The sequence below is a fragment of the Sphaeramia orbicularis genome, chromosome 16 (genome assembly GCF_902148855.1).
Source record: "Sphaeramia orbicularis chromosome 16, fSphaOr1.1, whole genome shotgun sequence".
In the NCBI taxonomy this organism is placed as follows: domain Eukaryota; kingdom Metazoa; phylum Chordata; class Actinopteri; order Kurtiformes; family Apogonidae; genus Sphaeramia; species Sphaeramia orbicularis.
This window is the reverse complement of record NC_043972.1, coordinates 48,008,636-48,021,921: the sequence shown is the minus strand read 5'-3', so window position 1 is coordinate 48,021,921 and position 13,286 is coordinate 48,008,636. Positions and strand designations below refer to the sequence as shown.

At 38.2% G+C, this 13,286-nt stretch overlaps 1 protein-coding gene across 2 annotated transcripts in view; it reads left to right on the top strand.

The window, feature by feature from the left end:
* Nucleotides 1-13,286, top strand: part of syngap1b (synaptic Ras GTPase activating protein 1b) — a 277,859-nt gene that overhangs the window by 137,628 nt on the left and 126,945 nt on the right. The window lies entirely within an intron of this gene.

The following is a 13,286-nucleotide window of genomic DNA, read 5'->3' as shown; positions in this document are numbered from 1 at the left end:
GAACTGACACAAAAGTAGCACTGTGTCTTTACGGGTTAAACATAAAGAACATCAAACCACATCAGCTCATTTGACTCCGTCCCCTGAGGCAGAATTATTTCCTAATCATATATTCTTTTGGGAACTCAGCCACATCTTACAGCTGTTTAATACTTTAGCTCCGGCATCAAACGCTCAGCAGTATCACCTCCACACAACATGGCGGTCCAGTTCTCTCTGCCGTTTTCTTCTTTTTGGATTTTTGTGTTTTGCTGAGTACATGTTCTCAGCAACACCCGGCTTCACACTCCTACAGCCACACATTCACACCTAGCAGCTTCCCAGCACAACCAGTCTTTTTACTATTGGCCACTTCACAGCACTTCAGGCTGAATTTTAGGGTGAAATGTTACGATCAGGCTCATCTCAGCGGTAACAGCAGGTGGGAGTGTTCCACATTGACTTGTCCTCACCCTTCTCCACAAATCTAGAGCTTTAGGGCTCTTAGCATTTTGCATAAAATACTAAAAGTCAAATACTAAAAGTCTTTTAGCTGATAGATAACACCAGTCTGTGTAATACCAGTTTTACTTTAAGCGAATTAAAAAGCTCAGCAGCTAAGTCCGAATTTGAGGATGTACAAATCAATTATGCTAACAATAATAAACAAAGTCTACAGGATGAAGGAAGCTGGATTTAGTGTTCAGTCTTGGGTGACCAAACGCCCTCTTTTGCCCAGACATGTCCTCTTTTCATGTCCTGTCCAGAGCGTCTGGGTGGAATTTATAAATTAGCAATTTAATCTGTTTTTTGAGGACTGTAACTCTGTCACTGTTTGTTTAATTGGAAAAGTTCCAAATCCCGCTGAAAGAAACAACTTTGTGCTTTCTAATGATATATGAGACATGATGGCAGTGAAACGTACTGATCCATGCCAGCCTGTGGATGTGGGATGGACGGACCTGTCCATAGACGCACTACAGGGTGTGTTAAAAAAATATATATACATTTTGAAAAATTACCCCCAGTTCCGCATTTGATAATTTTTGGAATTTTCTTTTATGGATGTCGGTAGGTAGGGGATTAGTGGATATTTGTCCAAATTTACAGACCCAGGTTTTCATGCATGAGTGAGCAGGGGCAAATTGTGCAGTTCAGGTAAAAGCTGTTTTGTGCAAAGTAGCGGTGGGATTTAAATCCAATCAAAGGTCATGGGAGGGGACACCATGTCAATTTCATTTCTTTACCCATGGCAGCTGTTCCTGCCTTTAGGGTTAACCCTAACCCTAACCCTAACTTGGTCTGTCCTCAGTGACATTTTCAGGCCTAAACAAGTTGAATTAACTTTGAAAGGAACAGCTGCCATGGGTAAAGAAATGAAACTGACATGATGGCCAAAGTGTTAAAGCTGTAACCCGGCAATTTTGTGGAAAAAAGGTGGATGCCCATTGTCCCCTCCCATGACCTTTGATTGGATTTAAATTCCACCGCTACTTTGCACAAACCAGTTTTAACTGGGATTGCGCAATTTGCCCCTGCTCACTCATGCATGAAAACCTGGGTCTGTAAATTTGGACAAATTCCACCAATCCCCTACCTACCGACGTCCATAAAAGGAAATTCCAAAAATTATCAAATGCAGAACTATGGGTAATTTTTAAAAATGTATAGGGTTTTTTTTATACACCCTGTATAGCAGGGGTGTCAAAGGTTCCAATCTGCCCCACTTAATGAATGAATGAATGACGGACAGACGGATGGATGGATGACACTGATACAAACAGCATGGACAGATCTTCATAGTGACTATGAGTAAACTGGACAGTAGACTCACTCTAGTAGTTCTAGGTCTATAATAGGCCAATCTGGTGCTAGTTGGATGACGTCAAAACTATTTCTTCTTCATAGTATTATATAATTTCAGTTAATTTTTGAGTGTTTTAAAATAAAAATAATACATATTATACTTTCTGAAAATGAATGACTGTATGTGAGTGAAATGTCTTGTGATCTTTAGGTCTTCCAACAAAGTCTGAGGGAACATGAAGCTCATCCTAAAAATGGAGACTCATCAAAAATATTTGCTGTACAGTAACTTTCTTTAAATGAAGATCTGACCTTAAAATAATATTTTTTCATGCTTTGCATTTCCCTGACCCTAATGATCCTGGTTTGCATCAGTCGTGTCCTTCCTGGTTAAAGCTGCTCTGTGCAGGTTCTGCAGTGAAGTAGATGGAGAATCGAACATGGAAGCCAGGGAGTAACAACCTCGACTGTGCTGCTATTGAGTTGCAAATATGTTGGCTTTAACTAAAGGGTAAAAATAGACAAGAGGAAGCAGTGGAGAAATGGCATGGACGCAGTGGTCGGCATGACAACAGTAGTTACAGTCCTGCTTCGTTTAAAGAGTTTGTGAATGAACACATGAATGTCGTCTTTGAGTGTAAAAAGGCTGGACGTTGGTTCATCTTTTATATAAGATCCAGAATACTGGGATTACTCCTTTTCATCAAAGATCATGCATCTTTATTTCTTTTACTTGATAAAATATTAAGCTGTTATTAATATCAGAATCCTTGTCTGTCTCCCACTGTGCTGCTGTAATGTCCTCAAATCAAAGTAAGGTAAATAGATTATTGACTAATATATAAGACTAAACATACATCAACTGTAATATCACCAAGCTTCTTTACTCAGAACAGGTAGATCATTTATTTTTTATATTTTCAGTCTGTCACCACAGGAAACTTAGTTTTAATTACACTGTAATGAAGGGAAGTAGATGAAATAATTGCACAGCTCAGAGCTTCTCTGAAGGACTCTGATGAGGGGGTGTGTTTTACATTTGGAGTGCTGTTGTATGAAAGACTGATAGTGACAAGGGAGGCTGGCTTCCTAAGTAAAATGATACACTGTACTACAAAGATGTAGTGAGCAGCAAACGATCTCAACTTGAGAGGTCTTCCACGTACCCTCTATAGCAGTGATTCTCAACTGGTGGTTCGCAATCCAAAAATGGGTCACAAACCTGTTTTCAGTGGGTCACGGGCCTTTGTCTGGGCAAAAAATAATGTTAAGAAACCAATCCTATGCTTTATTTTTTATAGAGTTGAGCGCCGTCCATTCACACTCCTCATCAGTAGGTGGCAGTAATTTGCTGCAACACCAGACATTTCACAGCATAAAAGAAAACCCAAAAGTTTCTATTAAAATCATGACAAAATTCCGGTATGACAACAAGTACATCAGATATGGTTTTACCTACATCAAAGACAAAAACCTCAGTGTGTTTAATGCTTGAATAAGTGACTGAATGCACTTTTAATTTTTAACTGAGTGCACTGTTTAGTTTTTGTTAAAATGTACCCAATTTTGTGTTAAAGGGAATATTTCCCTCTAACATTACCATCAGTTTAGTTTATGATTAAACTTGTCTTCTTTGTTGACATACTGTGATATTCTGTATTATCTCAGGTTCAAAACACAACATCTTTTTATTAAATACATTTGAGAAGTTTAACTTTTATCAATTTGGGTTGTGGCTTGTCATTGAGGGGTGATAGTGGGTCCTGAAACCAGACCAGTTGAGAACCACTGCTCTGTAGAACTAATACTTTTTTTTTTACTTGTAACTTTGAACTTGCAGAACTAATGCTGATTACAATGGTCGACTTTTTTTTTTTTCTTTTAAGAAATTAGCTGCCCCAGTGATTAAATGTGGTAACTTTTACGTATTTTAGTAAGATTAATTGGAAAACAAATGACAAAAGTGCTGGTTTGCTAATGTTTTCAAGGTATATGATAAAGTGTTATTACACATATATATGGTTTATGTACGTTTATATAATAGATTTATGAATCTTCCACAAGATAGAACCTGTAAAGTGAATGTATTGTAATGTGCAGACTGTTTTGAAGTAGATCTGCTCTTAGGCTGATCCACACTGATAATTTACTTCTATTACCTGAATGTTTGGTGTCTACTCTTCTCCAGTGTTTTAGGATCTTTATAACATAGACTTTCAGAAACAGCAGTATTCGATTTCATTCGCTGCTTGATTATCTCTTCAGTCACTACATGTCCTGCCTTGATTTTCTGAGCTCCTTTCATGACCTTTAGTGAAGAAAAACCAGACATACGCCTTAACCAGCTCTAATGCAGCCATGATTGCAGGTGCTTTTGCCCTTGTTGTCATTGTTGTGCAGGTATATTCTACATTTTCTCATGCTTCTGCTGTCCACATTCACATCAGGAAAGCTGTTATCTGAGCAATTTACAACAATTTCTGACTAGTGAATCATGTTCACACCGCTTATATACTTTTAAACTAAGAGTAGTTTTATTCAAATGACTCAGCTTGACAGCTTTTATACTTTTCAAGTGACTGACCCTAAAAGCTTTCAGAAAATACAAGAGGAAGAGAAGAAAGAGTGGGAAAACCTAGACAAATGACCAGTCTAAAAATGAATTTCATTAAGTTCTTCAGTTTTAAAGTTATAATGATCTTACGCAGCACAGTTTTATAATTTATAACAAATAATTTCAGAGATCCCCTGACGATGGTTTACCCAGACATCAGGGTGACAGTCACTGGGATTGGGTCTCTATACACACATCACCTAGCATTAGCATTAGCACACATTATGAGCAGTGAGCTGCCATTGGCAGAACTCATAAATCAACTCCAGATCTTCATCAGTATCATGGTGTGGAGAACTGACAGGAAAATTAAGTACATGTTTTTTTAATGGTGTGGGAACCCGATGGAGGAAACCCATGAGGCGCAGAGAGAACAGATTAACTAAACACAGAAAAGCTACTCCACTGCGCCACCTGTAGTTGACCACATGTCGACTGAGAGTCAGTGATTTGGAGATGAAGGTCGATTCATTGGTCAATACCTTCCTTCTCCACCCAAAAACATTTAACATTTAAAACACTTTATGCATGACTCAAATTGACTGCTTTTATGTAATTAAAAGCTGGTGACTCTTGAACTGAACACTAAGTAAACGTAATAAATGTCCAAATTAATCTGAATCACTGAACTTCAAACTCAAGTTAATTGATCAGTAAATGCAGCAATAGACATAAAACTATATCTAAAAAGGTGGAGGTAATTTTTATCTTTTGAGCTACTTCTTCATTCTCCTCCTCCTTGTCAGTATTTCTAATTTAGAAGCCTAATATCATCTATCAACCACAATACCAGCACCTGGGAAAATGTAACAGGTTATTATTACATGGAACACAGAGCATTATGTCCCATGAGAATATGACATGATTCTCATGGGATTCGATCCCACCAAATGCTCATAAAAGGCAACTAAACGATCACCTTCTTACACACAAACTCTTGAAAGCAGTTTGGTATTGAGGTATGAACTGTCAAAAGAACCAGCTATGAGTCACGTCACAAATCATACCCTGCAGCGTCATTAAATCTTGAAGTGATAATTTATGATTGAAAATAGAAAATGGGTGAGACGAGGAAATCAAGGCAAATACTGTAATCAAGTTGTAGAAGACATTAGCTTGACTATAATTTGATATTTTCTTGCTGATGAATTTTGTTTTGCAAATCACTCTTTATGGAAACAGATGTTTTCAGCCTTTAGAGACTGAGATGAACAGCTGGAAGTAACAGCGACGTCCATACTAAACTCCTCTCATGGTTTTCTCCTGACAATTGACCATGTATGACTGCAAATAACTCAAGACAATTTGTACAATTCTCCAGTTTTAGGCAGACCACACTACAAATTGTTTTGCAAATTTTCTCTCCCATATTCACATCCTTTCTCACCACTTTGAAGAGTACAATACAGTGATATAGTTTTTGTGGCTTATTTTCTCCTATTTCAAACACCACTGTCATCACTTTGCTGTGAGTTGTCATTTTCTGTTGTTGGGGGGGGGTCTCTCAGTTGAAAAGAAACATTTGATATGTACTGCAATACTACATGGTGTAGTGAATTTGTTTGGGTTTATGGGAGTACATTAATATTTGGAATGGAAATCTCGCTGATGTAATGAAATTTAATGCAAAGTTTCATTTACGTTACATTTAAAATATATATATATATGTAATTCCCTTTGTGTTATTTAAATCAGTTGGATTAGCTGCAAAACAAAAATGGTGAAATAGACATTAAATGGTGACCCTATGAAAGGGGATATGATGCCATTTTCCTTTAACCTGCAGATGGAGAGAGGTGTTTTTCTAAAGGATAATGTCAAATCGCTGTAATTTTACCACTTTCCAGAGGGACCTCAGGGACACCAACATACATTTGATAACCCATTACCTACCATTAGACAAAGACTAACATTTAGCATTCAGCTACTCTGGTGTTGGATGTAATTTCTACAATTATTGCACAGAAATATGTGTTGCAGTGAATATGTCACATAATATTACTTACATTATACGAACATTCCAGAGGTCAGGTGAAAAAGTGGCAAGATGGTTCAGTTTACACCTCAAGCTTGGTTACATCCAATGTGTATTACTTCAAAAATGTAATATATCAGAAGTAAATAATGCCTTTGGCTTAGTATCATGTTATTCTATCAAATGGTAAAGTTAGGGCAGGGGTGTCAAACTCAGATCCTCGAGGGCCGGTATCCTGCATGTTTTAGACGTTTCCCTCTTCCATCACACCTGGAAGCCATTACATCGTTACCAGGCTTCTGCAGAGCATGATGATGAGCTGATCATTAATTAAACCAGGTGTGGAAGGAAGAGGGAAACATCTAAAACATGCAGGATACCGGCCCTCGAGGACCTTGAGTTTGACACCTGTGAGTTAGGGGATGGATGAACGCTAATGTTAGCTGTTGTCTTTTACACCAATCACCCATAACATTGTGACCAATGACAGGAGAAGTCATGATAATAATAGAATGTCGACTTGCTGCCTAATATATCCAACCCATGGACAGGTCCCATGGGAATGAGAAAATCAACATTAATTTTTTTCAAATTCTTATTTTCTTTATTCAAGTTCTTTGTTTACAATCATAAAGAATAACTGGAGAACATAGTAACACCAGGAACTTAAGAATGACAGGGGGAGCCTATACAGAGAAAGCTCTAACAACAGAAAAGAAAAATAACATATACTGTATATGTATACATATATGTTATAAATATAAAATCGTTATGACATTTTAAAGACATTCAGTGATAAACACTTTTCATATGTCAGCTTTTTTGTTCAAGCTCTGTGAAACAGTTGATAAGTACAATTCAATGTCATTAAGTAAAATGGAAAAATAGAGAAAGACGAGAATTTACACATATGAATATAAAATTTGAAAATCAACATTAAATCCACTTTACCTGTCAGTGGTCATGATGTCAAGGCTGATTGGTGTATGTCATCGATCAGTTGCCCCTTTTACACAGTACTTCTGTTCTGGGAATATTTCCCCTTTATTCTAGAATGATGTCTGTGTAAACGAAATGGTGGGATCATTTGGTTCCACTTCTGTCAGGACTCTGCAGCGCCTCTGGAGGTAGTAACAGAGTCCTGATAAAGGTGGAATCATGGTTCTGGAATGAGATGTAAAAGGAACACCTCTTATTCCGCAACCAAGGTGTGACGTTTTGATGAAGTATTGCGTGTGTGACCCCTGCACTGGGAGGGTTTAAAAATGAGCGCGGGCCATGTACAGTAAACAAACATATCAACACAACCAGAAAGATGTCGAACTGGGGAGACACCGAGATCTACGAGCTGTTGTCACTTCGGGCAGAGGACTCTATCCATGCTAACATTTGTGGAACAGTGAAAGACAGGCTGACTCTGCTCAGGGTATTTCCGACGCGCAAGTGCTATGTCACACCATAGGCTGCGTCACCGCCCCTTTGATTCCGGAACACAGGTCCACTGTGTAAAAGTCCAGCCTGTCTCACCTCTGTTACTCCTGTGGCTGTGGAGATCGGTCAATGGTAGCAAAAAGGTGGGATCATCTTTTTTCCAGGACCTCTATGGCTACTGTCTGTCTAGATTTGAACTCTCCACTGTCTCATCTGTTGCTAATCAGTAGACAGGGGGTGAAATGTGTGTTTATATGCCACGAAATAACAGTATGACATTGTCTTGTCAGTACAGTTGCATTATTTGAGCCATCGTGTATACGGTCTATTGACAGACAACACAATTATTAATGAAAATACTTCATTCTAAATTTGAGCATTGTTCTAAACATTTGATTTAAGCAGTACATCAACATTTATAACACAGGCCTTGTTGTTGTTGTCTTTTTTATGGTGGAATTGCTAGGTATAATACTTTTATACCTTATACCTTAAAAAGTGCTGCGTGTAGCACATTTAAAGTGATCAGCCAGGGCTTTTATGGACTTGTTTTTCCAAAGTACCTAAAACCAGAGAGAAAGCACTGTTCTGTAAGTGCTGATTTTTGCTTCCCTCGACACTGGACAAACTCTGTCTAATGAACAGTCTGACTGTGGGTCAATACCAGGGCAGTCTGAGAAGTAATCACACAACTGAAGCCAGAATTTGGAAAAATCATCTCCAGCACAGTTGTTAATGGTGTTTGCATGATCAGATTGGATAAAAGATGATCATCCACTGATGAAGGCAAATTGTCTAACTCAGGTAGAGCATGTATCTGAAGCTCTGATCTTCAACTTAAGGTTAGTTTTCACCAATAACCAAGTCCTCTGTCGGTTTATTACTACACCTCATCATCTAGTTCTGCAGCTGATCTAAAAAGCTCACATTTATCAATACAATAGCCACTGCAGTTGTGACCTACACAATCTACCGAGCACAAATGACTGTAGGGAGGAAAACAAGTCGACCTGATGAGGCTTCAGGGACTGAACTAACGATACAGGCTCACCGTGTCACTCAGGATTTGACCAGCATAACACAAGGGTGGGTTTTATCCATGTGTTTTTATGTGGAAACATGACATACATAGACGAAGGTTTCTGCAGTAAAATCAGAGGTGTTAGTGAAGGAATGTGAAATAAAATTATACATTTAACCTGTTTGTAAAAGGGGCATCTGGACCCATGCTTACTTCGATAACTCACAACAATTGTATTAGCTACATCTGTTCTATATGGGTGGTTGTGTTTTTAAAGTATATATATCCTGTTTAAATCCTATTCGTTGTACATATCTCTCATCTGTAGTATAGAGTTAGCTTTTGTATATTCTTTTTGTGTATTTTGGCCATCTCAGGAGTTCTAACATTACTTTAGTAGCACATGTGTATTAATATTTTATTCTGAAGCCTTTGCACGGTCCTACTTTTTCTTAATACTCTGTGATATTTTTATTTGATTTTATTTTTCTTATACAGTCCCTTTTGCACTAAGTGTTTTGCTGCTAAATTGAACTGAGCTGCTAAACTGATTTTCATTGCTCCTGTGACAGTGACAATAAAGATCTATTCTATTCTATTCTATTCTATTCTGAAGCCAATGTGGGACTGAAACATCATGCGCTGTCCATTGTCCTGAACCATGAAGAACTGGGAAATATGACAATATGTCATAAAGGTGAAAATTTCATGTTTTTCCTGACATTTTCTTTACTGTAGAGGGTGAAATGAAGCCTTGCCACAGAGGGTAGTACATGAAAAGCAAAAGTTTATTCAACCCCTACATGACTTGGAGCTGTTTGAGAGCGTTACCTGCCACTGCACTTGTTCCCATCACTGACCTCAGGACCAGGGGCAACCTGGGTGGAAATGCAGACTGGAAAAACCAGCTGCAAAAAACACAACACAGTGAAAAGAGCAAAAGGCTGATAAATAAAAGGCTGACAAAGGCTTTAGTGCAGTGTGGCTCCCATTTGGAGGTCTTTGATTTCCTCCAGTAAAAAATAATAACATACTTTGGCATTCCATGTGTTCTTGTAATGCCTTCCTCTGGCATACAAATAAATTAACTCCATACTAGTGGAGAAAATTATCTCCTTTCTCTTCCCGTCTCACCTCCTCCAACTAATCGCAGCCATGTCAGCTGAAAAACGGCTTAAGACGACTGTTCTAATGCTTCTATTCCATGTACTTCCCAGGTCTCCTAGTACCACCAGTATGGCTGATGTTGAAATACATTAACGTAGACCTATATTCAGCTTCACTTCACACAGGAGGCAAATTTGTTCCTGGTCAAAACACTAATTATTGTTGACTGTTGTCAGACACAGCCTTGCTGTACAAAGGGACAGCACTAGAGCAGGGATTGGCTGTTTATGTTGAAGATGCCATTTGAGATGCTATGGTTTCAAGCATGATGCACCACAGACTGTACCCTAATTTTAACAGTTCATTAGACTGATAACAGGAAAACGAAACAGAAACATTACAGTGAGGCCAAAACTCATTTTATATTACATACCAGTGATACAACTATGAATGAAAGTATTTTCATTCATAGTTGTATTTGGGTGAGGTTCTGTATATTTCACTTAAAAAAAATGTCCATGTTCCAGTAGAGTGGTTTTAGTTTGAGAACCATGGCATTAACACATAAAGACCCAGTGCTACTTTCGTGACTTTTCCCAATTGAATGTTTCTTGCTATGTAGCTTTTCTTAGTGATTAATCACCATTTATTATATTGTTATCCTCTGTATTTTGCGTTTCTTCAATAAAAATCTGGTATTTTCCCGTATTTAATTTACTGATCATGTAGATGTTCATAAAAGCTCAGATAAAAGTTAATCGTCATAACATCAGAAACAGAGAAAAATGAAAAAAATGTGACTTTTTCAACATAAACACAGTGTTTCCATCCAATGCCATTGATCTAACACCACGGGTTTTACTTGTTAATCAATGTTGTAGAAGATGACAGTGTTTCCATGGTAACTACAGAGCCTCCAGATGAATGAGTACATTTTACACCAAATATTTATATGTATTGATAGGATTAGTGAATCAACAGGTATTAAACAGTTTAGATCAGTAGATGGCTAGGGTTACCAGTTGCTGTTTGGGTTTTTATGGGTTAAAGCATGGTTTTTCTTGGCATTAAATCATGGTGCAGTTTGACTGCACATTGACCGTTATAGACATAGTGAACCACGTTGCATGGTTTCATTTAAATATTTCCCTCCACAAAATGTTGTCTTTGGAAAGAACGAGTCAAGGACCACGTGCAAAATAGTTGTTTACATCTTTCCAACCTTTTCACTGCATGTCTTTAAATCCTGACTGTAGTTTTTAGTACCATAAGAGTAAACCTTGCCATATGTCTCTATATTATTTACACCATTTAAATCCATTTACTTTTAAAAAGCCAGATCAGAAATAGAAATTCCTCCAACATGTTTTGTCATTTCAGTTGTAGCATTGTCTGACACTGAAGACCAAGTTTTCTGAAAATCGTTAAATGGGTGAAAATATACAGTAGGTTCAAGTGTGTTTTTCTCAGAATCGCCTGCAGTAAAAGAGGATGTTGTGTTAATATGTTGTGTCCTTGATTTCAGGATTCAAAGCCTGTTAAGAACAGATCCAATAGCAGTGTGTCATTTGTTCTGTGATCGATATAAAAATAGATTTAAGCTTTTGCTTTGTGTCACAGAGAATGCATCTGAGAGGAGACAAAGACATGGAGAAAAAAAACAATAGTTCTGTTCAACATTGTATTTGTGAACTAAAAAACTGTAGGGAAAAAGAATAAAACAGCCCTTTTGCAAATGCTTTTCTTTCCCCATAAATCAAGTGTTTAACAAAAGCTCTGGAAACACTGTAGAATTAATGTGATAAAAATCTGCCTCTGTATACAGTTCTCACATAAATCTGATTGCATCTCATTGACAAATATCTCCAGATCTCCCTTTGCACTGACTGCTGCATGATATTAGTCTGCATCACTTTCACTCTCTTCCCCAGTGATATGCGTACAAGTGTGTGTGTCTGTGTGTGTGTATGTGTGTGTGGGTGTGTGCGCTTCCATTTAGGCTTTGCAGTTGTACTCAACAGCCTTTTAATTGAATATCTGTGCACAGTGGTGTAAGACAGGCGGGAAGGAGGAGCTGGAAGAAGAGAAAAAAGGGAGAAATAAAAGGAGAGAGGAAGAAGAGCAAGAGAAGGAGTGATGGTTGGGAGGCAGAATGAGAGGGAGGGGGGAGGGGGGAGGAGGTAAAGGAGGAGGAGGAGGAGGCGTTGTCAGGCCAACAGCAGCTCTGTGTCTCGCTGTCACCTCCAGGCTCGGTGCTGTTCGACGCTGATGCACAGTCTTCACCCTGGAGTAAACGTGTGTGGGTTCAGCCTCAATACGAGTGTGGAGTTTAGTGCTTATTCTAACTATCTCTGCATATCTTATCTGCCCGAATCAAGGTTTTAAACAAATACAATCCATTCTTCACATATAAGCAGATAACAGACTTTAAAAGGATGAAACCTGCTGGCTCTGCTGATGTTTGTTGGCTCTTTTATTATTCAGTCAATGTTAGGACATGAACGGGTCAAAATACAATACCCATGACCACTGGCTACTGTTGCCATGGTGAAGAAAGTATGCAAAGGAATGAATTTGAACAAATTAAAAAAAATACATCATTGAAGTTGAGGGGGGAAAAAGTCATGTCATAAATCATGATAACGGTACCATCAGAATACTCTAGCATTTCAGCCTCGTGAACATGGAGATTTCTGGAAACAGCTGATATTGTTTCACGTTTGAAACTCGTTGCTACGTTGTAGTGTGGATGTTTACAGATCGTGACATAGATGCCTACATTTGCTGTCTGATTGGTCTCATCATTCAGCCCATATTCCATCTTCTATCTCTGTTCCATCTATGGATGTGTTATAACAGCAGTTGTTAATTCAGTTTGGATTTGGATGGACAGGCCTTTCTGCTGGTGCGGAGTTAAATCCTGTATCTTACTACTCTGATACTGACGATATTCAAAGTAGAAAAAATAGTACTGAAGCAATTTGTGATTATTTCCATCTTCAGCATTATCAGACCCACCTCCAGCAGCATATTCTGGGAATCTGGTGGATCCAGTACCTGGTGGGATGGTTCTATCAGCATGAATACAAATAAAAGTTTCAGAGGTCCCTAATATTGTCACCAGTGTCGGCTACACATTGTGTAAGGGTCAATATCACTGTAAGGTCCTTTCAGACTTCAAAATGTCCAAAATGCATGTTAGTCAAGCTCCTACATTTTACTAAATTTTACTAAAGTAGACAAACTACCACCAAAATATGAAACAAATATGTTGACCAGGTCACTGACAAATACTTGTAAAAATAAGTGACAGGGTGGACAGTTCTGGCTAAAGTTAGCATTTAATGATGACC